This window comes from Ixodes scapularis, unplaced genomic scaffold (genome assembly GCF_016920785.2).
Source record: "Ixodes scapularis isolate PalLabHiFi unplaced genomic scaffold, ASM1692078v2 PGA_scaffold2__306_contigs__length_199485367, whole genome shotgun sequence".
Classification (NCBI taxonomy): domain Eukaryota; kingdom Metazoa; phylum Arthropoda; class Arachnida; order Ixodida; family Ixodidae; genus Ixodes; species Ixodes scapularis.
The window spans coordinates 103,843,324-103,867,230 of NW_024609857.1; the positions used below are offsets into that span (position 1 = coordinate 103,843,324).

The 23,907-nt window shown below is 49.3% G+C and overlaps 1 protein-coding gene across 2 annotated transcripts in view; it reads right to left on the minus strand.

Annotated features, from left to right (window-relative positions):
• LOC8031211 (plexin-A2) overlaps positions 1 to 23,907 on the minus strand; it is a 178,517-nt gene that overhangs the window by 120,213 nt on the left and 34,397 nt on the right. For both annotated transcript variants that reach the window (XM_040222894.3, XM_040222893.3), the window contains exon 2: positions 21,915 to 21,936. The gene's annotated coding sequence lies outside the window, so the exon portion shown is untranslated. The remainder of the gene's footprint in view (positions 1 to 21,914; positions 21,937 to 23,907) is intronic.

Below are 23,907 nucleotides of genomic sequence, written 5' to 3' on the forward strand. Positions count from 1 at the left end.
TAAAAGGGTTTTTTTTTTTTTTTTTTTTTTTCTTTTTTTAGCATTAAGAGACGTTTGAAGTTGGGTCGATACTTTCTTCGTCAGCAGATCATGCCACGTTTCTAAAAAGTGACTCCTTCTCAATGCCTGGGAATTAGTTTAAAAAAAAGCATCTGAACACCATTTTCTTTCCTTTTTTTAAGGAGACATATTGTAATTGCTATAGCAACGGACAGCGTAAGAAACGCAGGGAGTGGCGAGTCCCGCGTGCATCTCATTATCGCTTCGCAGCCAATGAGAGTGCGGCATTAACCGATACGTACGCCCGAAGAACCAATAGCGAAGCAGAACACAATAGGCCACACCCCGCGTTTCTTAAGCCGTCGGTGACTTTCATTCAACTTAGGTAGAAATGTAGATGCGGTCTTTACCAGACCGCATTCAAATCAGCAGTCAGAGCAAAAGAATCATATCCGGGATTAATTGATTACAAAGTTATCCACCATGTTCGATCAATACTGGCCTACATCCTCCCCATATTCCAGTCGTACTGTACTAAACAAATTTAAAAAAAATAAAAAAAGAAACTGCCAGGATACTGCTACAACAAACAAGAACACCAGCCAATAGAAAGCGAGAAATATGTTCGTCTTGACCAGGTCGCATTCCAATTAGGAGTCGAAGGATAACTGTCAACTTTGAGAGTATAGTTCGATCAACACCAGCTCACCTCTAGTATTCCAGTCCTTACTTCCTGAACATGTTCGGAGAAACTTGAGAAAAACGCCAGAAAATATCCCCAAAAAGGAACGAGAGCAACAGCCAAAGAAGCAAAACGGAAGATCCGCGGACAGTTTCAGGGCACCTTCCCTGCCGGAAGAGGCGGCGCCCCGATCAAGGAGCGGAAGGATACTCGGCCTTCGGTCATCGTCACGACAGTGCCCGCATCCCGAAGGGAAGTCCCGTATACGCCGCTGCGGGCCCGCGAGGAACGAGGAAGAACGAGGGAAGCGAGATCCGGGCGACGCGCGCACACACGAATCACTCATCGAGCCGTGTAGCGCACATAATAAGGCTAATGCCTCCGCGGGCCTCGCGAGCCGCCCGACACACGCGCGGTGCCTCTCCCCACTTCTGTTCATTCTTGGCGAGCGTTCAGGACTCCGGGCACATCGGGCAGCGGCACGGCCACCGCAGTGCATCCACAAGATCAAGTCTTCGCGAAAACAGACGACGCATGCCTGCATTTTAGTACTCGAGAGGACCGTGGGGTTGTTCAAAGTACACTGGGCGTCTCGGCACAAATATATCGACGCTTTTTCGCGTTTACTCGTAGCGAGTGGTGATAAACCCCGAACGTTAATCGCCTTATATTCCGTTCACCCCTAAGCTGAGACTACAGTGGAAGCTACGTTTTTGTTGAGCCAGTCCTACGCCTCTCTTTCCCCCCGTCATCATGCTCCCGCCCATATCCACGCGCAGAGAGCCGGGTCAGGTGATAAGAGGGAGGCGGCCGATTGGTCCGGCGGGCACGTAGCTCCTACTGCAGTCTCAGCTTAGGGTGGCGGCCATAGTTGTGTTCCCGACTGCGGAGCACTTACTGATGGCGATCTTCCACAGTCCTTTTGCGACATGCACTCTACACCGATCTTACCAAGATTGCCGGTCTTAGCAGCCTATTAATATGAGCTCGTTCTGGGCATGCGCTCTAAACAGCGCTCACAAATTTGGCGCTCAGTGAATACACGCAATATAGCAGTTTTCATGAGTGACGGTTATAACTGAAAAATCCGGAGATCGCTTTTTCGTGATAACCGTGCCGCGCTCCGTGTCTGGAGCTTACAATCAGTAACGAATAAAACTGGTAATATACTTACTGGTTTACTCAGCTTCGGAAAACATACGCATAAGTAATCGCGCAACTAGCGGAAAAGCATAGTTACGACGTTGTTCTTAATTTACAAGAAAAAGACGATAGATGAGTAGTATTCATTATTATAGCCGGTGACCACCAGGTTAAGAGTTCAGGGAAAGCTCCTCCTAGCTCTTTCCACTACAGCAGGGCGAACGCCGGAGAGAAGGTCGCCTCCTCTCCAGCGTTCGCTCTGCCAAAGTCGACAGGGGTGGGAGGAGTTTCACTAGCAGAACTCTTAACCTTGGACGCGCGAGTTTTATTTCTAGGCCGTCGTTACTATATACTTCAGCACAGTTATTGGGCTACAGGCCTGACTGCTTACAGAATGAATTAGTCAGGCGAAGAGGAAACGTTCGCCAAAAGATAAATGTTCGTCGAAGAAACAAGGCGGTACACGCTCTCCTAGGAGGTAACACACTCAGGTAACGGATGATTCGGTTGTTTCATCTGGGTACTCCATTGTCTCCGAGCATAACCCTCGACACTGCGTGCGAGTGCGCCGAGGGAAAACATCCGGCGTGCGCCGTCATGCCGGAAAGAACTGCAAGTGCGGGCAGAGAGGTCAGCGAGCCTCGTACAAACCGATCGAAAGGGGGAGAGATCATCGTGGAATCGTGCGTGGGTTATGGCGCCCGCTGCCTTCGCCGATTCCCCGCGTAGGAACGCTCACGTTTCGCCATTTACGAGTCATATAAAGAGGACGCTAGAAGGAAGAAAGAGAGGAGTGCGGCGGGGGAGGACGGGAAGGAAACCTAGGCACGGAAGAGCTCCATCACCGGAACGACCGGCGACGTACGGTGGGGACGGAGGGGGGGGGGGGGGGGGGGGGGGACCCGATTTCCCGCTGCGATGCCCACCACATAAAAACGACGAGGTGCAGCGGACAGAGCAAATGTTGCCAAAAGTAATATTACTCTCGAAACGGGAAGACGAGAAAGAAATATAAAAAAATGGGGGATCAAAATAGGTCGCGTGACCATACTTGCTACGCTACTGGTCTGAGGAACCGTACTACGTCGTTTGAGATGTTCCATATACTATATCTACAGAAGAAGAAAAAAGAAAAGAAAGACGAGAAAAACGCGGAGTCATCGAAAAAGAGGGATTGAGGGATGTCGAAAAGAAGATTCTTTGACGAAATACGAACTGAGAAGAAGCAAAAGATAACGTCAGAAACCAACGGGGACGAGAAAGGGCGGAAAAACGGAGTCGACGAAATGATGCGCGTAAAACGACGAGCGCTATAGCCTCATCTGGAGTCGGGCGAACGAAGAAAAAATAAATAAAAGTGGGACAGATATAAAGCGAGGCCCGCTGGAGAGAAGACCCTCGTCGGAAGACCGAGGGGGGGTGACAGCGCCGTCGTCTCCGTTCTCCAGATTTCCGTTCCCTCCGTCCGGTCCCTCCTACGCTCCATCCATGGACCTCAGACTATCCGCCGCAAAGCAACGAGGCCGATCCAACGCCGTGCGAGTGTCACGTGACCTCCAGCAGACGTGCGGGGCACGTAGTCACGTGACAGGCTCGCAGCGCAGGACTGGCTGGGGGATGGCTCGTAGCGTCCGCTGCGATCCCCCGTCCGATGGAACGGAGTGTTCCCGCGCAGTTTCGCGTGTGCTCGGGCAGGCAGGTCGCGGCACCGGGCCGCGCACTGGGGCCGTTGCGCATCGTCTTGGCCGGGCTCTAATGGCAGGGTAACGTCGGCCGCCCGGCCCCCGTCGAGGGAAGAAAATGGGCAGGACTGTTCTTCGCCGGCATTCCGGGGCCGGCCGACGATGCGCCGGTGCATTCCAGGCAGCCTGCTTCCCGACGATCTCTCCACCAGCGCGCTCCTCTTGGGTCCTTGGAAAGACTTCTCGGAGCTCGTTCGTGCTCGTCGCCCAACTCGGGTGTAAATTAGACGACGGTGCCTCGGAAGGCGACCGAGGATGCAGTTTCGCGAAGAGAGCCACGGCGCGAATTCCACGAAAGGAAAGATAGTCTTCACGCGCGTCCCAGTAACATCCTCCTGGACGCGAGAAGTGTTCATTAAGGGGAATGCGATGCTGACTCGTTCTTAAAGGGACTTTTTTTTACTGGTTTTTAATTTGCACCGAACCTGAGCGCACTGGGCGTAGTAACTTAATGAAACTTTTCTTTTCCCGAAATTCGCTTTATTTTAAAAAGTTATAGGCAAATTAGAATTACAAAAACGAGCAAAAAATAACCGCCCTCAAGACGCCCTTGGTTGCTTGAGTAACCGTGAACTAGAGGAGGGGTAGTGAGCTCATCGAGCACTCCAGGCTGCCGCACTCCGTGTCGACGGCGCGAGAGGGCGCCACTAAAGCACGCTCTTCATAGGCTGTATGCAGCGGGCAGCCAGAGCGGCTTTCATTGCATTTTCTGCGCGATTAAACACTGATTCCGCATGACACTTCATTGGCCACAAACGACAGCAAACACGGGGTAAAGATCAGTTCAGAATGGGAGCCACTTCGCGCTGCCATACCGCGAAACGGCCAAACCGCAAGACAAAGCTTCTCGCCGAAGGCCTTCAGAACGCTCGGAGCCGGTCGGATCCTCTTCTCCATACGACCGCAGCGCCGCCGCGTACGTCCGCAATCTTTCCGCGTCGGCGCCTGATCCCACTACTCCTTTCTAGTATGCGCCGCCTTTTCCACCGCTTGGTGGCGGGTATGTCGACGGGTCATTTCTTGTTTCCATACTTTATAAACTGCATTTGTTTCTTTTATGATCTAAAATAGTGAACAAAAACTACTTTTGTAAATAATTCAAACGGTTCGCGCCCCTTATATTTTGTATTTCAACAAATAAGAAGCTGTAACAGGCTTGAGCTGAGCTAGGTGGTTCATAGTTTACTTAATTCCTACTACAAGCCACACTTGAAGGAACAATTCTCTTTTCCTCTTTTTTGCTTTCTAATACAAGTGTGGCTTGTAGTAGAAGAGGAGGAAAAAGAAAATCAGTTGTTAGTCCAGCGGCGTGAATGGTCTTTTCTTTATCTGTATATTTTTCTAGTTCAGCTGGCCTTAAGCACAAAAAAAAAAAAAAAAAAAAAAAAAAGCTTTTAGCGGTTTTGACCAGTAGTAAGCCCAGGACCAAAGACGTCACATTTTGCGCGCTTTCGGTACCGCGGCTCGCCCTCGTTGGTGGAGGAGGTTTCCGCGTCGTCCGGTTAAAATATGACGCACTGATATTTAGTGGCTCTCTCCGTGCCCGCTGGCTTGCCCGAATCCCAAGAGACGTGGAAACCCAAAAAAGATAGACGCTTAAATATGATTGCAGAGTATACAGACTACGTTGTGCAAGCGGTGGAATAATATCGATGAGAGTAAAACATTCTAATAATACTAGTAGTCCCGTAATGCTCGTTGAGGTATATAAAAATTAATGGAAGTTGTTTACGTCATAATACAGCCACTATGAACAAATCCCGTTATTAGAATAGACGTCAGGCCAGTTCATGGGTGAGTCAATAGGAGCGTGAAGTCGTCAAAGTTTCAAATAAAAAAAAAATCGAGCTCTCGGTACACAGACGGCAAAACCAAAGAAGACGCCGCCGCTAACATTCTCTTCCACAAATTCTCCCGAGCTGTCACGTAAAGCGGCAAGAGGTACACAAGGACCTAAGCACAAGTCGCCTCAGAATCGAACGAATAAAAAGAAAACACGGCGCGAAACCCCCCATTAACTGCAAATACACAAAGCTATACACTCCACGGGAGGTCTCCGTCACAACAGCATGCCGCAATGTTCGCTTATACACACGGGTCGAGGGAGCATAATCGAGGCGGCTGTGCCAGCGAGTCGGGCTATGTCGCGTACACCGGCGTCGAGGTCGCCCCTCCCCCCGGCGAAAAAAATCACGGTGATACGAGCGGAGAAAATGGGGTCGCGCATCTCGGAGGTGGCGACGGAAACAATGGCGCCCGCCTGTTCGCCTTCCCTGTGTACGCAACGAACTCTGGGAGTTCCAATTAGTCGTACACGAGCCTATACGAACGTCCTGGACGGCATAATGCAAAAAAAAAAGCACAAAAAGGCACAGCTGAAATTGCTGGGAAAAACTGAGAGCCCCAGAATGGCAACGGACGTCTCTCGCATCCAGAGAGTTCCCTTAGACACGGAGGAAAAATGGCGCCTGCAGTCGCAGACGCGCCATCCGCAAAGTGACCTGCAGTGTGACCCGCGGGAACGTGGGCGCACGTCAGGCAGCATGTTCGATGCGCGAAAAAAGGCTGCAGTCCCTGACAGAGTGAGAACATGCAGGGAGGCCGTATTCGGTTGCCCCGCCTCCGGTGCGAGCTTCCAAGTTCCAACCTTCGATGGCCCTCCGGCGTCGCGTGGTCCTCGAGCGTGCGCGCGCAGTCAAAGCACGGCGGAAGGCAGGGAACGCGTGCTTTGACTATCGAAACCGAAGGAGGTAAGATTCAGACCCGTCATTTCCGAGCCACCTACACACCCTTTGCAATTACGACGAGTCACCAGTAGCCAGAGGAGTCACGCAGAAAGAGTCAGACAGAACCAACCAGCCCTATCCCATATACGGCTGGTTGGCACTGTTATTACAGCGTACGTGGAAAATTAGTCCAAAAGTAACCTTGGGCTTCCCGATTACTTCACGAAATCACGGGATCATTTGGGTTCGTCTCTATTTATGCACTTTATTTACGCGCAACACCTGTACCTTAGTGCCTAATCAGTAAATTTTGGCGGCTTACGCGATACATTTGTTTCCCCTCGTATATTATGCGACATGAAATAATTTTGCTAACAAATAGAAAAGTAAATTCTTGATCGTCGCCGAAACATCCCTTTTCGCGAGCTCCGGAACATAACGATCGCTATGCAATGTATTAATTCAAAATTAAGTCAACGATCTAACAACAAAAAGAAAAAAAGTAAGTAATTTCTGGCTAATAATTTCATCACTCGGCGTGCGGCACCTTGGTTGAAGAAAGCGTCGCACATGCGCAACCAGTGTCCCGATCTAACGGGGACTAGGAAATGAGCATCGAATTACGAACGTACGCGGTTGCATTGCCGCCCATTGTTCCTTTTCTTTTCACCGGCACTCGGAGAGCTGTTACCGAAACTTCTCGCGGGGAGGCCGACGACCTGGGACATTCAGCCACACGGCGGTTATTACCGAGCGAGGATCACGCGTCCACAGTATACGTTGGGCGATATCTCTCGATCTACTCGGCTGGTACGAGATTCGTTGCCGACGTGGTATTGTCCTCTTTTTTTTCCTAAAACGCGACACCCCCTTTGGTCCGAGAGTGGGGTAACGCTGTAGAGCGCGGTGGCTGCGGTAATTCGACACGCAATTACTTACGCCGTCCCTAGGAGCGTGTGTCGTGTTTCCTCTACGCGATAACTTCATTTTCACGAACAAGAAGAGTTATGGTTCCGGTTACTCGCTCAATCAATAGCACATAGGAGGCAAGGCCTGCCCGTGACGTCATCGGTAGTGGACAGTGGGTAAAGACAGCAGCAAAACACGGCAAATCGTAAGCGCTGACATCAGTAATGGGAGGGGCGTGTTCGTTTTGCCGCGACGGCTTGAAGTTCTGCGACCGGTCAACTTTATTTATTTTTATAACAATGCGCGATGCCCGTGTTTTTATTTTTTATTAGGAATAAAAAGGTAGAAGTACAATAGGTACACAGCCTGCGAGTAATGTTCTCCCGCTCCTTGGCGTCTATTTTAGAGCGTCGCCAGTGATCGGGGCCCGTCGGGACCACCGATGAGACCTCGGATGTCCGAAGCGAGAGCAATGCACGGGACCTTTCCGTGGAGATTATAGACCGACACACTGTTTACAAACAAGCCGGCGTTTGCCCACACCTGGTGTGGGCACTGCGCATGCGCAGAAACCAGGTTCGCGTGAACTGAAGCGTCTGCGCATGGGCAGTACCGTCAACAGCGCCACCGCAGCTGCGTGACGTCAGGGCCGCATGTTGGTCTATAGAGTTAGCTCTATGTTAGCGGATCCCCAAAGGGGCAGAAACGCTGAACTTCAACGAGAGACGCCGGAAAGCGACAGACGCGTACGTCTCGGCGTCACTACGTGCGAGCGTCGCGTCATTGTCAGACGCCGCACGACGCGCTGGTCGTGATGCTGACGCAAGCTAAGCGGGGTCTGCATGGACATACTGGCCATGAAGGTTCCCCCCGGGGGCGGTTTTGTTTTCTAGGGTACTGGACGAATAGACCAATACGCGGCTTTGACGTCGTGCCGCTACGGTGTCAGCACGACGCAAACGCTTCGCCTCACGCGAATCTGGTTTCTACGCACAGCGTTAACACCTGGTGGGGGCAAACACCATTTTGTTTGTAAAAAGCGCATTGGACTGTTCCCCGGGTTAAAGGAGGCGCCTTCCTCGATAACAACGCTGGTTTTCGTAGCTGTAAAATACTTTCTGCTGGCAACCGGCGGACGTCCGTAACAAGTCCGAAGTTGTTGGTTTATGGCAGCACCATAAGTGTTCTATAAACCCAAATGAAAAAAAAAAAAAAAAAAAGGCAGCAAGCTTGAATTGCGCGCGAATAACCAACCAACAATAACATAGCGGAACAAGACTCGACCTAAAAACATCCTGAAGACGTAAAACAAAACAAAGGAGGGAGGCGTTGTAACTATGTCGATTCGAAGAAAACCTCAAAACACACGAACGCAACCGACACAGGTCTTCGCTACGAGCCCCGCGATAACACTACCGACCAGCTCGATCTCAAGACACGCGCGTGAGACACCGCATCATAAATACTCTGGTCCAAATCGGGACGCTAGTCACGTACCGCAATAAAAATAAAATAAGACACGCGTTTGTCGCCGTTTTAAGGTGGTTCAGAACGATCCTTTCCTTCAGTCCCTCTCTAAACAACAACGTAATTCTCAAGAACAAAAAAAACAAAAAAAACTTCATACTCCATTGTGTATGCTGTACCAAGAGCAAAGAAACAACAATATAAAGCGCAGCAGACGAAAGAAGCGGACGCTGAAATAAAAAAAGGAGCGTACAGCGGAGAATCTATCGGCAGTGGCCCTGACGCATGCCGGAAGGTGAGCAGTGCATAGCAACGTCCCGACGTGTCCTGCAGGTGCGGCCAGGCAAGACAGCCCACGTCCGTTGTGTTCGTGGCGGCGGACACACCCGGGCGGTCATGCTAATTGGCACCGCGGGACATGCCCCTTTATTTTCCGTCCGGGGGCCGACCTGCGACGGGGCGCTTTTCCGAGAAGAAGCGGAGCGTGCAATGTTGCCCCGTCTTCGGCTTTCTTCGTATAGGAAGGGAACATCGTCACACAAAAGACCCAAACCGCTGACTGAAGAGTATTATATTTACCACAGAGTGTCACATTATCCGAACACGTATACCTCTGCGGACAATATGAGCTCAAATAGCCGATCCGGCTTTTTTCCCGCGTCTGCGATCCCACAGAAGAAGCTATTATCTTTCAATTCGTAAAATTAGGGAAACCTCAACTTCGCATTCCAGTTCGGACCACTGCTTTCCCAAAACTGACAAATACGCAAAAAAAAGAGAAAAAAAGTACGATGGCTCGTTTTAATTTTTACTAAACGCGATAGTATGCAAACAACAAAAAAAAAAAAAAAAAATGCCGACTCACTGGGACCCATTGAGGCGCCTGATATGGCGCGAAGGAGGGCCTTCCCAGTAGAAAACAAGGCAGCCCTCAGAAGGCGCTCACTCCATGGAAGCATGGAAGCGTCTAAAGTCCTACCGGCAGCTTGTCAAACGCACGGCGTGCTTCCTGTTCCAAGCCTCTCACATGGTGATTGGTTCTTTGGCATTCCTATCAGCTAATGCTGTAATCTGGTAGGCTGAGGAGCAAAAATGAGATGTTCGATATTCGCCCCGCCCCGCGTTTCTTTGACCTGTCGCTGACTAGAAATTGATGGGACCAATCAAAGAGCGTGAAGAGCCCGTGCGAATGGGTCTCTTTCGTGTACGTGATTGGTTCGGCGACGTACGACACTTGACGAACGCCATGACGATGCACTTTAGACGCTGATTCATTGGTCCTATCGGCTCGTAGAGTCGACTGCGTCTCGATAAAAGGAGATACGAAGTATGGAATTATCTTAGCGGGTTCATCGCGCAATTATGGCCTGGGTGGAGTTAGAAAAACTAAACGGAGCGGATGTTCCGAGTCTCCGCTGAACATCAGACCTGCTCCGAGTCACAGCAACCGTGCATCGAGAGCCTCGATTTCAGAGAGGAAGCGACTCAAACAATGAAAGCGTTTGCAATTTAATGGCGGACGCTTTCAAGACAAAGTGTGTGCGTGTGCATGTGTGTGAAAGAGAGATGGTGTCGAAGAAAGGGGAAAAACGTTTGTCATTGCGCGCCTGTTGGGCGTCGTGTGACCATCGTTGAGGGAGGAGCGGGTAAGAAGTGAATAGGGTAGGGGAAGGCGCTATTGGCTGCACGTATGCACGTGTCCATTTTTCACTGGCGAGGAGGATAGCGGGGGTAGCGATGGTAGAGGCACGGACCAAGGCTCAGACGCTCGCAGACGATAGACGCTTTCGATTCGCAGCTGGGTTTGCAAAGGCAACTCGTAAACCACGTGACCACGATCGAGCAGTTGGGAGCAGTCTCAAATGCAGGCACACTACCGCGACGAGTTACGACGTAGCGTCCTCTCTGGCGTGAAGGGAACTTCTCGATCGCGGTTAGTGTATTCAAGTAACACGAAAGGGGGCGACTTGTACACGCTGTAGTGTTTATGTTATGCCGCCGTGCACGGGACTGATAGGTTAATTCACTGTTTCGTATATATCTGGTTTCCGAAGAGGCCCGCAAATGGAAGCAATGCGAGCCGTTCGCCTAACCATATGAGTGCGCCTGCGGAACACTTGTAGCTCGAAAGAACCCGAGGCCGTGCCAACCCGCCTCCAAATGCTCTTCCGAGAATAACTTACGCTCTTCGGCAAACTCTCGCGCAAGCTATCCACGTGTAGCGTCGCAAATAAGCCAAGCCTGAACTTTTGAAAGAGATCGAAATTCGTATCTATATCAATCATTCGGTGAGTCAAACGGGAAGAGGGATCTTGTACATCCGCCGAATAACATCCAAGCACAAGACGAAAAAAAGTAACACAGTCGCGTCCGTACTTGCACCGCCTCTCCGCGAAGCGACACCACGGCCGGCAATCCCGACCCAGCGCAATAAAAAAGAGAAGGTTAAGCCAATAACAAGGGCCACCCGCACGGGTATGTCGTTCCTTCGCAGCATCACGAAGTGTGCTCGTAAAAGCTTACATTACGAAACGAGAAGCGCGGTTTCGTCCGTGTACGCCCGATGTACGTACGTGAGTGTGCGGAAGAGGGAATGGGTGAGAGAGTACACAAAGCGCACTCGCCGAATTTCCTCCAGAGGGGTCAACAACGGCTTCTTCCAGAGACCACGTCCCTTTCGACCCCGCAACAGCAGTACCGCGTCAGAGAGAAACTCCCCCGTCCCCACCCAGCCTTCAGAGTCGGCAAACAACGCGGCGCAACTGTCCGGCGCTCCTCGCTGGTCGCAAGCGAGCAGCAGCGAAGAAGCCGAACAAGCGGCGGCGACGTCGGCGAGGGACCCGGGTCAAACTAATGTCTCCCACCCGGTCCACAAATTTATCGCCTCAATCGAAACAAAAATAAATAATAATAAAAAAGAAAGATGCAGGCGCGCGGGCGCCGCTGCCACGACAGCGATGAAAGCAAACAATCGCCGAAAACGCGGAGTGAGCGAGAAAGGAACTCGGGGGGGAATAAAAAAGGAAACGGGAGTGTCCCCTCCTCAATCTGCCGCAAATGACAATTTACGAGCACCCGCTGTCCACAGCAGCGGGCGAGCTGCGCCAGACTCACACCCAGCTCACACGCCCGACGAGGGAGGAAGGGGACGGAGAGAGCCCCCACACCGACGGGGGCGGCGGGGGTGACGCGAAAATATATAAAGAAGAAACCGAAGCGGCCGGGAAACCAAACCAACACTTCAGAGCCGGGTTTGGTTGCAGTCATGCCGCGGCGGTAAGCGAATAAGAGCAAACTAATAACGGTGGTAAAAGAAGCCCTCAAAAAAGAGAAGTAGTAAGATTAAAGAAAGGAGCTAATAGAGGGAAGCCTGGCAACTACACAAGGCAAGGAGCGCGGTCGCACAGCGAGAGGGCCTTGTTCCGCGCGGTTTCTGCGCTTCGGTGGCGGGCTTCTTCTTCGAGGCCGGCCCAGGACGGAGATGGAGGCAGCGGCGGTGAAAGTCATCCGTCAGTGTCGCCGGAAGGCGTCGTCGACAGATCGGGGGATAAGGCGAGCGGACAAATACGCGCGGTCTGGTCTCTTCGTCAGCCGGATAGCCGACAGGGCCAAAACGGCCGCAAAGTACGTAGATGCCTCGTCGGTCGAACATCCCATCTCTGCGGCTTCCCGACCGGATGGAAGAAACCGCGTCGCTCCCGCCCCTAACCCCAAGTTCACAAAATGATCGAGCAGACGCTAATGCTATACCTCCTCGTTAACCTGAGCATGTTGGAAGAAATTTCGCCGCAGGACAACCATCACGGTTCATACGTTAATCTGAGATTCAGAGTGGCAGTCAAATACCAACCAAAAAGAAAGCTCGGAAAGAAAGGCAAGCAGCGAAATAGGTAGACGGGATGCCCAGAACGTCGATAACTATTTTATTGGTGCACGTTAGTATGCGAAGAAGAAAAACAAGAAAGAGGCTCAGTGATAACGCTCCAAATACGTCGCCACCAATCCCAGCGCCGCAGTGAAATATTTGAAGCCACAGTCTCTATCCTTGGGATAAAGCTACGACTTAAGAGATACGAAACATGAAACTTACTGCGATATGAAAAAATAAAAAAAAGAATATAACAAGAATTTGTTTTACTCATTGACATCAGTAAAACGCGTATAATCAGCGACCTAGGGTGGCCTTATGGCCAGCACAGTAATGATATAGTCTGCAGACAAGATGAGAATGTCTCATTCGAAAGCCCGGTATCAAGCAAGCTCCATCACGTGCTCGTTGCCTTTCGCTATGCTTTAGCTGAGCGTGCACACTCGACGCTCACGAAATGCTGAAGCACTATCGAAGGTAGGGAGGGACGATGGACGCCGGATACCAGAAACTCCCATTCCCCCTCCCTCCTCCTCCCCTCCCCTCCCCTCCCTCCCTCCCTCCCTCCCTCCCTCCCTCCCTCCCCCCCCCCCCCCCCCCCCCCCCTTCCCCGCCAGTGACTATTCGCAACTTTCAGCGATGGTGGTACCCGGGTGCGAGAATCACGCTCCCTAACTCCCGGATGATCGGCTTTGCAATGAAGGTGCTGGCTTACTCCTTCGTGGTGGGGAAGTATGACGTTTAGGGCTTTTATATCGTTCGCATTTGACAAAATTAGAATTCCTTACGCGTCACAGACAGAACCTCGTTCAGCTGTCCTACGACGATCGTCCAGATGACATCCTGTTTGTTGGGAACATAGAGCGGTCTCCATGGGCCGTGAAAGTTGCGAGTACGGTGTGCAAGTTCCTCGGCTCCTTGCACCCAACTTGGTGCCTTCGTTTACTTACCAAATTCACCCACGAGCTCTCTCCCCTCCCTCCTCCACCCGCACTTTTCGACATGAGCCAATGACGGCGCGCTTGGTTGCCTCGTCATCGCGCGTTCACTACACGTTCTCTATGCTGCCGCATGACTGACATGCGCGTCTTTGCGTTCCAATCCGCAAAAGACGCATTGTGAAACAGCTCACTGTAGGGCAGCGTCACTAACAGAGGCGACCTGCAAATACACCGGCAAGGCTGGCTCACAGATCAACCGTCCTCGTCCTCCTCCTCCTCCTCCTCCCGGTCCCCTCCGCAATGCCCACTCGTTTCCCGGCCACGGCCCGTCACGCCCACCGCCACCCGGCAGGGCACATGGCCCCCTCGCGGAATTTCGGAGCCCGCTAAACGCGAGGGACAGGGCGAGGGGGGGCACCATCAGCGAAACCACCCAGAACCACCAGGAGCAAACCGCGCAAAACGTGAGGCACGCCATGGCCATGGGCACGCTAAAGGAGAGCGGCGCTGGGAGGATCCAGCAGAGAAGGCGAGGCCTGCTGGGAAGAAAATAGAGCCCTCCGAAGGAGAGTCTCTATTTACTTTGCGTTTTTCGGTGAAATGCCGAGCGGAGATGGGGAAAGTAAATGCCCCCGAATCGAGTCGCCCCATCTACCCGCTCCCTCATGGGGGCCAGTGTTGCTCGACAGACTTCATCCTCGGGCGAAGAAAAAACTTTTTTTTTCTTTTTCTTTTTTTATTAAAGAAAAAGGAGATAAAAGGAAAAAAAAAAAAGTTTTGCTGAAACACTTTTTTTTTTTTTTTTTTTTACGAGTTGCGGGAGTTGCGAGTGTAAGACCGGGAAGAGAGGCGGCATTGAGAGTGTTCGCAGAACGTGCTATTACGAATATGACGTACTCAGCAAAAAAAAAAAAAAAAAAAAAAGAAAGAAAAGAGGACACCGTGCTTTTTCTTTTTGTTTTCTTTTTTTTTTTTTTATGCCGGTTCCTGAAGAATATGAGGCAATCTTAATCCATAAAAAAATATTAAGAGGAAAAAAAAAGGACAAGAAAGGAAGGGTCCTACTACGTAAGAGTTGGCCCCCAAGCTCACTGAAAAAACAAAAATCGACTTTTATTGGTTTTGCGGTTCGAACCAACCATTGGCACGAGCAACGCCCATAATTGTACGCGCATTCTCTGCAATAAGTCAAGAAAATAACCCAGATTCCTTCTTCGAAGAGCACAGACGATTCAACCCCAGCTTCCACATGAGGAAGGAAATGCAAAGCTGGTATATCGTTACAAGAAACATCGACCGGTTACATTTCCCGTGTCCTGCCACTTCCACGCCCAAACTCCGTCTAATACCGTACAGTACAGCCCAAGCTACAGGGGAGATATTGTATCCCGACCTGTTGAAGAGGAGGGAAAGGAGGACAGGGGGAATCCCAGCCCTTCTACTCCCGTTCCTCCTTTCCCTCCTCTTGAACAAGTTGGCATACGCTCTCTCCCCTGCAGCTTTGGAGGTACTGCACGGTTTTACGGCCAATCCGTCTGGGCCCGCATCGCACCGGTGCAGTGCGGTTCGAGGTACACGGAAGGCGAGCTTCCTTCTCTCTCCGCCAGTCTCTCGTGCACTAAAATGGAAAGAGTTTACTGCACTGGACGGGTGCGGTGTGCCCCAGACGAATAGGCCATTAGTGAGACGATGATCCGAGAGAGCGAAGATGACGGAGAGGAGATACGCCGAGTCTTCGCCTAATGCCACTTCCCATCTCGCTCAACAAAGGCTATTTGTAAAGGTGGCAGTCGTCTACCAATATTACATCATAAACTGGAGCTGCCGTCTGCGTAAGCACTAGGCGACTAACCTTAAGAGTCGACCAAGCAGAGGTCGCCCTCTGACGAGCCAAGTGTAAATATAGCTTATTATGCAGCTGAGCAATAATCACCAGCAACAGTCGAGCAGTAATTTAAAGGGACGCCGTTACCCAAAAACCGACGACAGACAAAATTGGTATAAAAAACACACACATACAAAGCGGGATCCCGTCAGGGAACGAACGGAAAACGTAACACCAAAAAACAAAAACAAACAAAAAAAATCACGCAGGGGGCTTTTTTCGAATTCAGCGGGGTGAAGAGAAGGGCGACGTCTCGAGAAGAAGTCGGAGGGAGGGCTGTCCATCAATTATGCATTCCATCCATAGAGTGTGTCCATCGCACAACGCACTGCTCTTTTTTTTTTTTTTTTCCGCTCTTTTAGGTTGGTATTTTTTTTTTTTTTTTTTCGTCCCTGTCATTTTTCGTGTCATCGGGATTCCGCGAACGCTTGTGTGCCAAGACGTTCGTCAAATCCCAACCATTTGCTCGGTCTCTACTTGAGTGTGGCACCGTCCCATGTGTGCACATGCTCGCACGAAGAACAAGGTCCTCGATGTCTCGTTGATCTACGACTGCCAAGATAACGAGACACTCCGAGAGAAGGAACGTCTGTATGTCACGCAAACAGGCTTGGATGCAAAGAAAATAAGCGAGTGAAGGCACTGGCTGCGCAGGATTACGCTAATCCAATGCCGCTACTCAGTAAACTGCAATTCAAGACATCACTTGACATCACATCTAATAAAGTGACACTCTTTGCCAAGACACCGTAATCGAGTGATCCGATTATTCCGGGACACTTTGGAGCACCTTTATCGAAATAAAGGGGCTCCAAAGTAAAGTTAGGTCATGCATAAAAAACAAAAATACTATAATATTATTATTTCTTTTTCTACATGGCCTGCTCGGCTAGACAGCAATGCCCTCTTTTCTTCGCGCTTCTATGCTTAACCCCTCGTTTAACATAGCACAGAAGACAGTTTGATCCGCTTAAACATTTAACTAGTTTACTTAAGCTTAGAGACGGCAACAAAAATGTTGTAACAAAGGTCATTCTTGTTCACAAAAAAAAAAACCCCACTGTAGTAGGAACTTCGGAAATCCATCGATTGACAAAGAAACAGTGCTGGGTAAAGTACATCTAAAAAGTATACTTGAAGTAAAAAGTAAATAAGAGCTTAGGACTTCAAGTAGTAAGTAGGAGGTACACCGGGCGCGATGTACTTGAAGTAAAGTACTATGAATGCCATGTACTTTCAGCAGTGATGGAAGTGCCATTTGATCTTTTGGAGCAGGCCTTGTGGCAGGCAAAATGCTGTTTTGGAGCAGGCAGTGACCCTTTTGGAGCAGGGTCCGGCATATGTTGGCATATTACTTGAAAATGAAATAATGCTGCATTGATATATAAAGCCCATCTCTATTATTGGAACACAGCGCCTGTCGCCTTTTTAAGACAAGATATAGAAGATTCAACAAAGTAAACACAAGAAAAACATTTTTTAAAATAAAGTTTATCTGCTTGTCAGATAAAAAAAAAAATACAATTAAATATGTCACACTGTGTTCTGATGGTACAGTATATTTAGTTTTATCAGCCTGCGCTTCTTTTAAGGTATCTGCAGCAGCATCTAACGACCCTCACTGTTGTGGAATGTTCTAGTTCAGATTAGAGTTGTCTTTCGGGCAGCAGCTTCAAATATTGCGGTATCTGATATTCGCTTCAAAAATTCCGATTCATTTTCGATGTGCTGGCGAAGTCACGATCGGACCACGGCGAGTTAACCCATTGAGTGCGCTCCTTGGCATGCACGGACGCGCTGCAGAGAAGCGACACCCTCGGGGCAGACACCGCAGTCACGCAAGTCGCGCAGTGCTTTGTGCTCCGAAAAGGACGGTGAGGCTTTACCAGCACTACATCCAGAGTTTGGTGCAACTAAACTATACTTCGTTTCAGCTTCGGTGTGAGCGCAGCCGAAGCTACAAGCGCGCGCATGGAGCCCGTAACGCTGCCCACACTGCACGTGCCCACGCACGAGTCAGGAATGCACAGAGCATTGGGCTCGCGCTAGCTTTGACTTCGCTGGTAGCTAGCGCAAGGGGACAGGGCGGGCCTAGGGTGCCTTCACGTGCGCTTTGCTTAGGGTTACAGTGTTCTAGAGGGGGTTGTAGTGGCAAGAGCGGCGGCTGCTTTGTGAAGATTTTGCGCGTAGACGACACCATGGCGCTGCTGTTCTGTGCCCTAGGAGCGCGCCCCCGTCAGCCCCATCATCAGCGCTGTTCGGCGCTTACTACTGTGGTTTGACTGGAGCTTTTCGCGGTGTGAAACAACTGCTAATGTAGTTCTGTATACTCCGTTTCACCTTATGTTGTACCGCAGCGAAGGCTGGAAGCGCGAGCTCATAACGTTGACAGCTGCCCTTACTGCACGAGAGCTTGTGCCGCCGAGATCTGCCCCAGAGCAAGGGGCTCGTGCTTATAGCATTTCCTGCGGTACACCATAAAAATTCTAGTTCAGCCTTTGGACTAATGCCTCTAGAGTGTGTGCTATCCTCTACTTGAAATATTTGCGTGTTTTGAGGAAGAGTATTTAATTAATATCGACTCCCCCCCCCCCCCCCCCCCCCCAGTACTGACAGATCGTTCAGCAACACTATCACTTGGGCTGCAGGCTTAATAGCGGCGAAAGAAGTTCTACGGTGCTACATTTTGGAGAAGCGTACCGCGTCTCCCTCGTCGTCTTCTTCGTTCATCGCACACGTGCCATTAATTCTCCTAGGGCACAGAACTCCAGCGCCACGCGCGGTATCTACGTCGACCGTCTTCACGCGCTTCATTGTAAGCGGGCGCCGCTCTTGCCACTACACCCTCTAGAACACTGTACTTAGGGTGGAGACATCCGGCCATTTTGACCCACACTTTTATTTTCATTTTTTGTTCAGAAGCGCGTGAAAGAGCGTGCCCCTGCACGCGTTTGTGGCGCTGACTGTGCTATGGCGACATTTTGTCCCACGTCGATTTCTTTGTATTTTTCCCGTGAGCGCGTGCTGTCGGCATCGGGTATAACAATGGTTGCCATCACCCTAAACAGAAGGACATTGAGGCACCCTAGGCGGGCCAACATTGAAAACATCCACAAGCTCGGCCTTTTTTTTTAAATAGGCTGCTCAGTGGGATGGTTTTTCGCTTAGCCTCTGCGGCTTTGGTCTCAGATGTTGCTAACGTTGTTCCTTTCAATGATGATGATGATAATGCGCCCTCGCAGTTTCGGTTTGCGTAACAGTTGCGGCGCGGAAAATACCGCGGAACCGCCACGCGCTCCGATAAGACTTCAATTTTTATTTTTTATTCCTACATCTCATCTCGGCGCAGGCATGGCGAAATTCTTCGGTAAAATGACAACTTGGCGCTACATGTAGCAGGATTGCGTCCTTGGCGCAATTTGGCGCAATTGGCGCAGCACTTCCATCACTGTTTCAGAGTACAAGTGGTTTTTAAGGTAATCTTTCAAAATGTGCTTTCATCCCACTATACTGTTGTTTTTTGTTTTGTTTTTTAACTGGTATGCATTCCCTTAAATGCAATGCAACAGTTGTTTTCGGAAATAGCAGCAAATCTTGGATAAAGTCAAGTGGTCACATAGCAATTGTTTTACTCTCGCTAATGGACTATTTAACATAACCAACTTATAAGTTAAAAATAAGATTCCGTATTTTCGGACAAATCCGAAAAACTCGAAGAAATACTCGCGGGTAGACATTCCGCCAATTTGACTTTATCCGAAGAACTCAGAATTTCGAAATCTCGTAAACTAAAAAACAAAACAAAAAACAATATATTACGAAAACCGTTTATCAGTGCACATAGTAGTCCTGAAAACAGGCCACATCAGTTTTTTTTTGTTTTTTTTTTTCTCTTTCTCTCCTTTTAGTAAAGGATTATTGACAAAAGGGAGTCTCGTCAGGGTTCGTTCAGTTCGACATTCGGTACAACGGGTCAGTGCACTTCCGAGTGACGACAAAAGCTCCGGTTTCCAGCTGAGACCTTACGCTTGCGCTTCTCAGATAGAGGAGAGCTTGTAGGTTTCATTTGAGGGAGACGGAAGCTAAAGCGTTTATGTTTTCCAACGACTACATCCAAGAGTTTGGCTATTTCAAAGAACCGACGTTTATTGAAGCACCACTTGTTTGCAAGACTTGTCGTGGGGTAGTTAGTACAGCCAGTCGCAAGGGCACCAATGCCAAATGCACCTGCAGAAATATATTTCAAACCCGTGCTGCTGCTTCTTTTTTTCTTTTTTTTTTTTAAATTTAAAACGCGCTTTTGTCCGAAAGATTTTTTTTTTAATGTTGAAAAACTGGAACGGCAGTAAAACTAAGCTACGAATTTCAAAGATAAATCCATAATTTCCTGTCTAAAATAAACGCCGAAAAACAACCTCCGAATTTTATAATAAATACACTCTGAAAACAGGGAACCCTACTTATAAGGCACTTATTTGTATCGGTCGTATGGCCGGCATAACTTCACTCAGATAATGACCGGATGCGGCCCAAAAGGCAATATCGCGTTTTTACATAACTATACTTTTTTTTTTTTAGAGGTTGGTGGGTTTTTATTTTTGATTTCAGAAGTTTTGTATAATACTGGGAAAGCCAAGAACCCGAGCGCGTGGTGGTTGAAACAGCTGAATTTCACCGATACCGAATTTGGGGGACGTACTTTGAAGGCGGGAATTGTACTTTTCTCGTAAAGTACCAGAAAATTATACTTTATGTAAATTACAACTACATAGATACTCTGATAAGATACTTAAAGTAGCCTACTTCCCAACACTGGAAAGAAACACAACATATATGATGAACATTTCAGCGGTTACTTTTAGGTATGGAATATTGAATTAGTATTCCATTAATATAATGTTAGAATAGAGAAGCTCTACGTACCCAATTTGATGTTTTGTTCACTGAGTCCCGAAGGTTGCAAACAGAGCTGGCAAGTTCTTAAATTCGTTAGAAAATGAAGTTCTAGGCCTTTAAATATGCGCAGCTTTTACATCTAGATTTTTGTGATTATGAAAATTCAGCACGTAGCTGACAAATATACGTCTTAAAAAAATCCAGTTCGACTCCTGAGGTTAAATTTGAAGTTAAAGTTCCTTCCCTTCGTTAAACGTTTGCAGTCTTTATTGATTTTGTCCTGGAAGCACTTTGCGGCGTAGAACGAAGAAATTAAACCTAGGGTGCAGCCTAGCTGAATCTAATCCAGGATACTTCTAGGAAACCTCTCGCGCTACACAGCTACTACCATCTTTAAATCTCGAAATGGATAACAGTCACGACCAATAAGCACGCAGGTCGCCGGATGCTTCAGTCTGTCATACATACACCAGCGGTTCCCCTTGGAAATTTTCAATGCGTATACATATATAAATATTCACATCCCCCAAAATGTTTTTTTTTTTTCAAGTGCTCGACGCATGTGGTATCCCGCGCTGAAAGGGTGCTTTTCCCCTTAGCACGCGGATGCATTGCAACGAAGCAAGATACGCAGGATCGCGATGAGGACGTCATTTCCCCGCAGCGCACCGGTGCGCGGTGAAAAACCAACTCTGCAGAACTAAGTAAGCTGCCCGAACAGAGCTCGCACACCCATTGAGAAATATATCGGAACTGCACTGTAAATACGCGATACCGAGCCCAAATCATAAAGTACGTTATTAAAAGCAATAACCGATTTTTTTTTTTTCGCACGGGCCTATTATAACGCTTCGGCAATGTAGCAGGGCCTCCGCTAATTTAAACTGTCGAAAAAAAAAAAATCAGTACTGGCATATTCTTTTACACTTCGATTAAATGAAGCATGATGTAGCGGGAGTAAGCATGCTATTTAATGCAAATGGCGCGGCAATCACATCGCTTATAATATGTAATTTTACGACGACACCCAAACATTGTGTTCATACAAGCGAAAGCATACTATGCTTTCGACCCCCGACCCCGACCCCGACCCCGACCCCAGCCCCCCCAATTGCTGTATTCATCAAACTCAACAACCTCGCACATTGTCCGTAACGGGGATTATGTCCACTTCTGCTGGGCACACACCGCTAGCAGCCTCAATAAAAGGGACTATGCGAAATCGGTTCGCGTCGTCGCGTACATTACATCCGAGAGAGCAATATGGCAACGCTTACATTGGGTACTATTACCACCGCATTAATCGCGAATTAAGGGCACAGAAGCATTTCAGCCGTACCTGGGCCTTTCAGAAAGCACTTGGCACTCCAAAGGCTTTTCACCCGTATACTGGAACAACCTTGAGCATTGGCGGTTCCAAACAACACGTCCTAAAACAAGATGTGAGACACTCAACTCCGTAACGTCATGAGGCAGATCGCACCTTCAAGGTGATTGGAAAATCTCCACAACGACGCGATGTTCCCAGTCACAAACTCTATTTACGAACGCCGGACCGCTGGAGTCACAGATTGGCGTGGGCGAAGTAACGGAAATCCACACCCAGGAACCAACACGACCACGACACCGGACAAAGCAATTTGAATGCAACTCACCCAATCAGCTCGTTTGGAGGTCCTGCAAAGAGAGCAAAAAGAAACGCAAAGGTCAGCCAGTCGTCACCACAAAAAAAAAACAGCCCGCTCGTTTAAATATCAATGCCCAAACACGCCATCGGAGCTGGGAGACATTGACGCTCCTCGCGTTAACGACCCCGCATTGTTGTTTAATGTGGACGGAACAGGGACGCGGCACCGGTGCAGGCTCCCCCATTGATGCGAGCATCCCACGCGCGGAATCGAAGCAGTCCCCCGTAGCGCGCACATGCGATGCAATCTGTCTGGCCATTCACGGAGACCAGTTCGCCGTGACATCAAAGCGGTGCAGAGGCCGTAAGTAGAGGGAAGTGCGCACCAAAAACGTTGCGAGCTTTCATGAGGGGTCGCAACGACGTGGGCTCGAATAACATCTACGGCGCTCACTGTTTTTTTTTTTTTTTTTTACCCGAATGACATACGGCGCTATCAGCCGGGCGAGTCCCACATTCCGCAGATATCTTCCGCGAGTGTCCTGCGCAGCCGTAGTCGCTTTCTGTCGCGAGACATAACTCAGCGAGAGTATGTTCTCGTTAGTAGGAACTAGTGCGAGCTTTCCATGGAAAGCTCGCAGTTCATGAAAAGCTTTTTCTTTCTAGTCTTTTCTTTTTATTACTTCTGCTGCCGACACAACTACCTTCGTAGATATATAGGATTTGCTGTCAAGATAGCCATGAAGGGCGGCGGCAGAGAGTGAGAAACGGTGGACTCTCCTAGCTCGAACCTTGCTGCAACAGCAAACTTCTCCGCTCACACATAAATCTACATCTCGAAAAAACTACGAGCAATCTCGTATAGGAGGATATCAGAGTCTCGAGTTTCCACCAAAACTGAATGACACGCGCGAGAATTGGAGTAATAATTAAGTCGTACGGACAAACCTAGAAGCAAAAATAAAAATATTCTGGAGCATATTAACGCCTACTGTTTTCTCGAGTTAGTTTCTATATTGTGCCAAAAACAGCATGAAAGAATTAACAGCATGGGGAAAGGAAACGACGAGGAAACAAAAGCTCACAAACATTTTCGAAGGAAAACAGACAAATCAGAAAAGCGAACACCCCACGCAGGAACTGAAATCTAGGAATAATTTCAACTGAAAACGACTTCACGCACCGTGCGCTTCACGTGAATAATAGGATAGAAAGTACCACCCTCGTTAGTGCCGTCTTTTTTTTTTTTTTTTTATAACATCAGGTCATTCTATTTTACCGAGGGAAAACAATTGCGGCAGCGCGCATACTCAAGGTCATTGCAGAGTTCATTCAAAAATCCTGCACAGTCAGGTATCCGACACAAAACAAGTATAGAAGTTCTGACGGCGGGACATTAGTTCAGGGCTGCCCCAGCTGCGTCCCCTCCCCCCCTCGACTTGTTAAGCTCCCTCTCCCGTGTTCGCGGGATATCTCCCGCAGGGCGGGAGCAACGCGTGCGTCGTAAATTACCACGCGTGCTTCGCGCGGAATCCCAAATGAAACGGCGTAGAGGCAAGGGGTCCAAAACAAAACGAAGAAAGCTGCGAAGCCGGACCGGAGGAGCGTACGTGCACGAGCACGACTTCGGGGAGGCTTCGGAACGAGAGAGGGGAGCGAGGAATCCGGATTCCTCAGAGCCGTACGTCACCTGGGGAGTCAACTCAGCGTGACCCATTGAGACACGAACAGCAGCCGGAGCGGCAGCATGCAGCCTGCTATCCGCTGCCGCTGAACAAAGTGGCCGCACGTTCGTCAGTCACAGGGAAGATCGGTCTACCTCGAAAAGTTCCTCGCCCCCCTTCCCAGATGCGGTACAACTACCCTGTCGTGTTGCCAACAAGCAAATCAGCTTTCCACGAAACAGGCCGCAGGAGAATCGAACAGTTCGCTTCCTTGAACTTCACCAGACAACCAGGTTCCAGTAACCGAGAAAACGCATTACGAGCGAAGCGGAGCGGGCGAAGTCTACTATATCGACC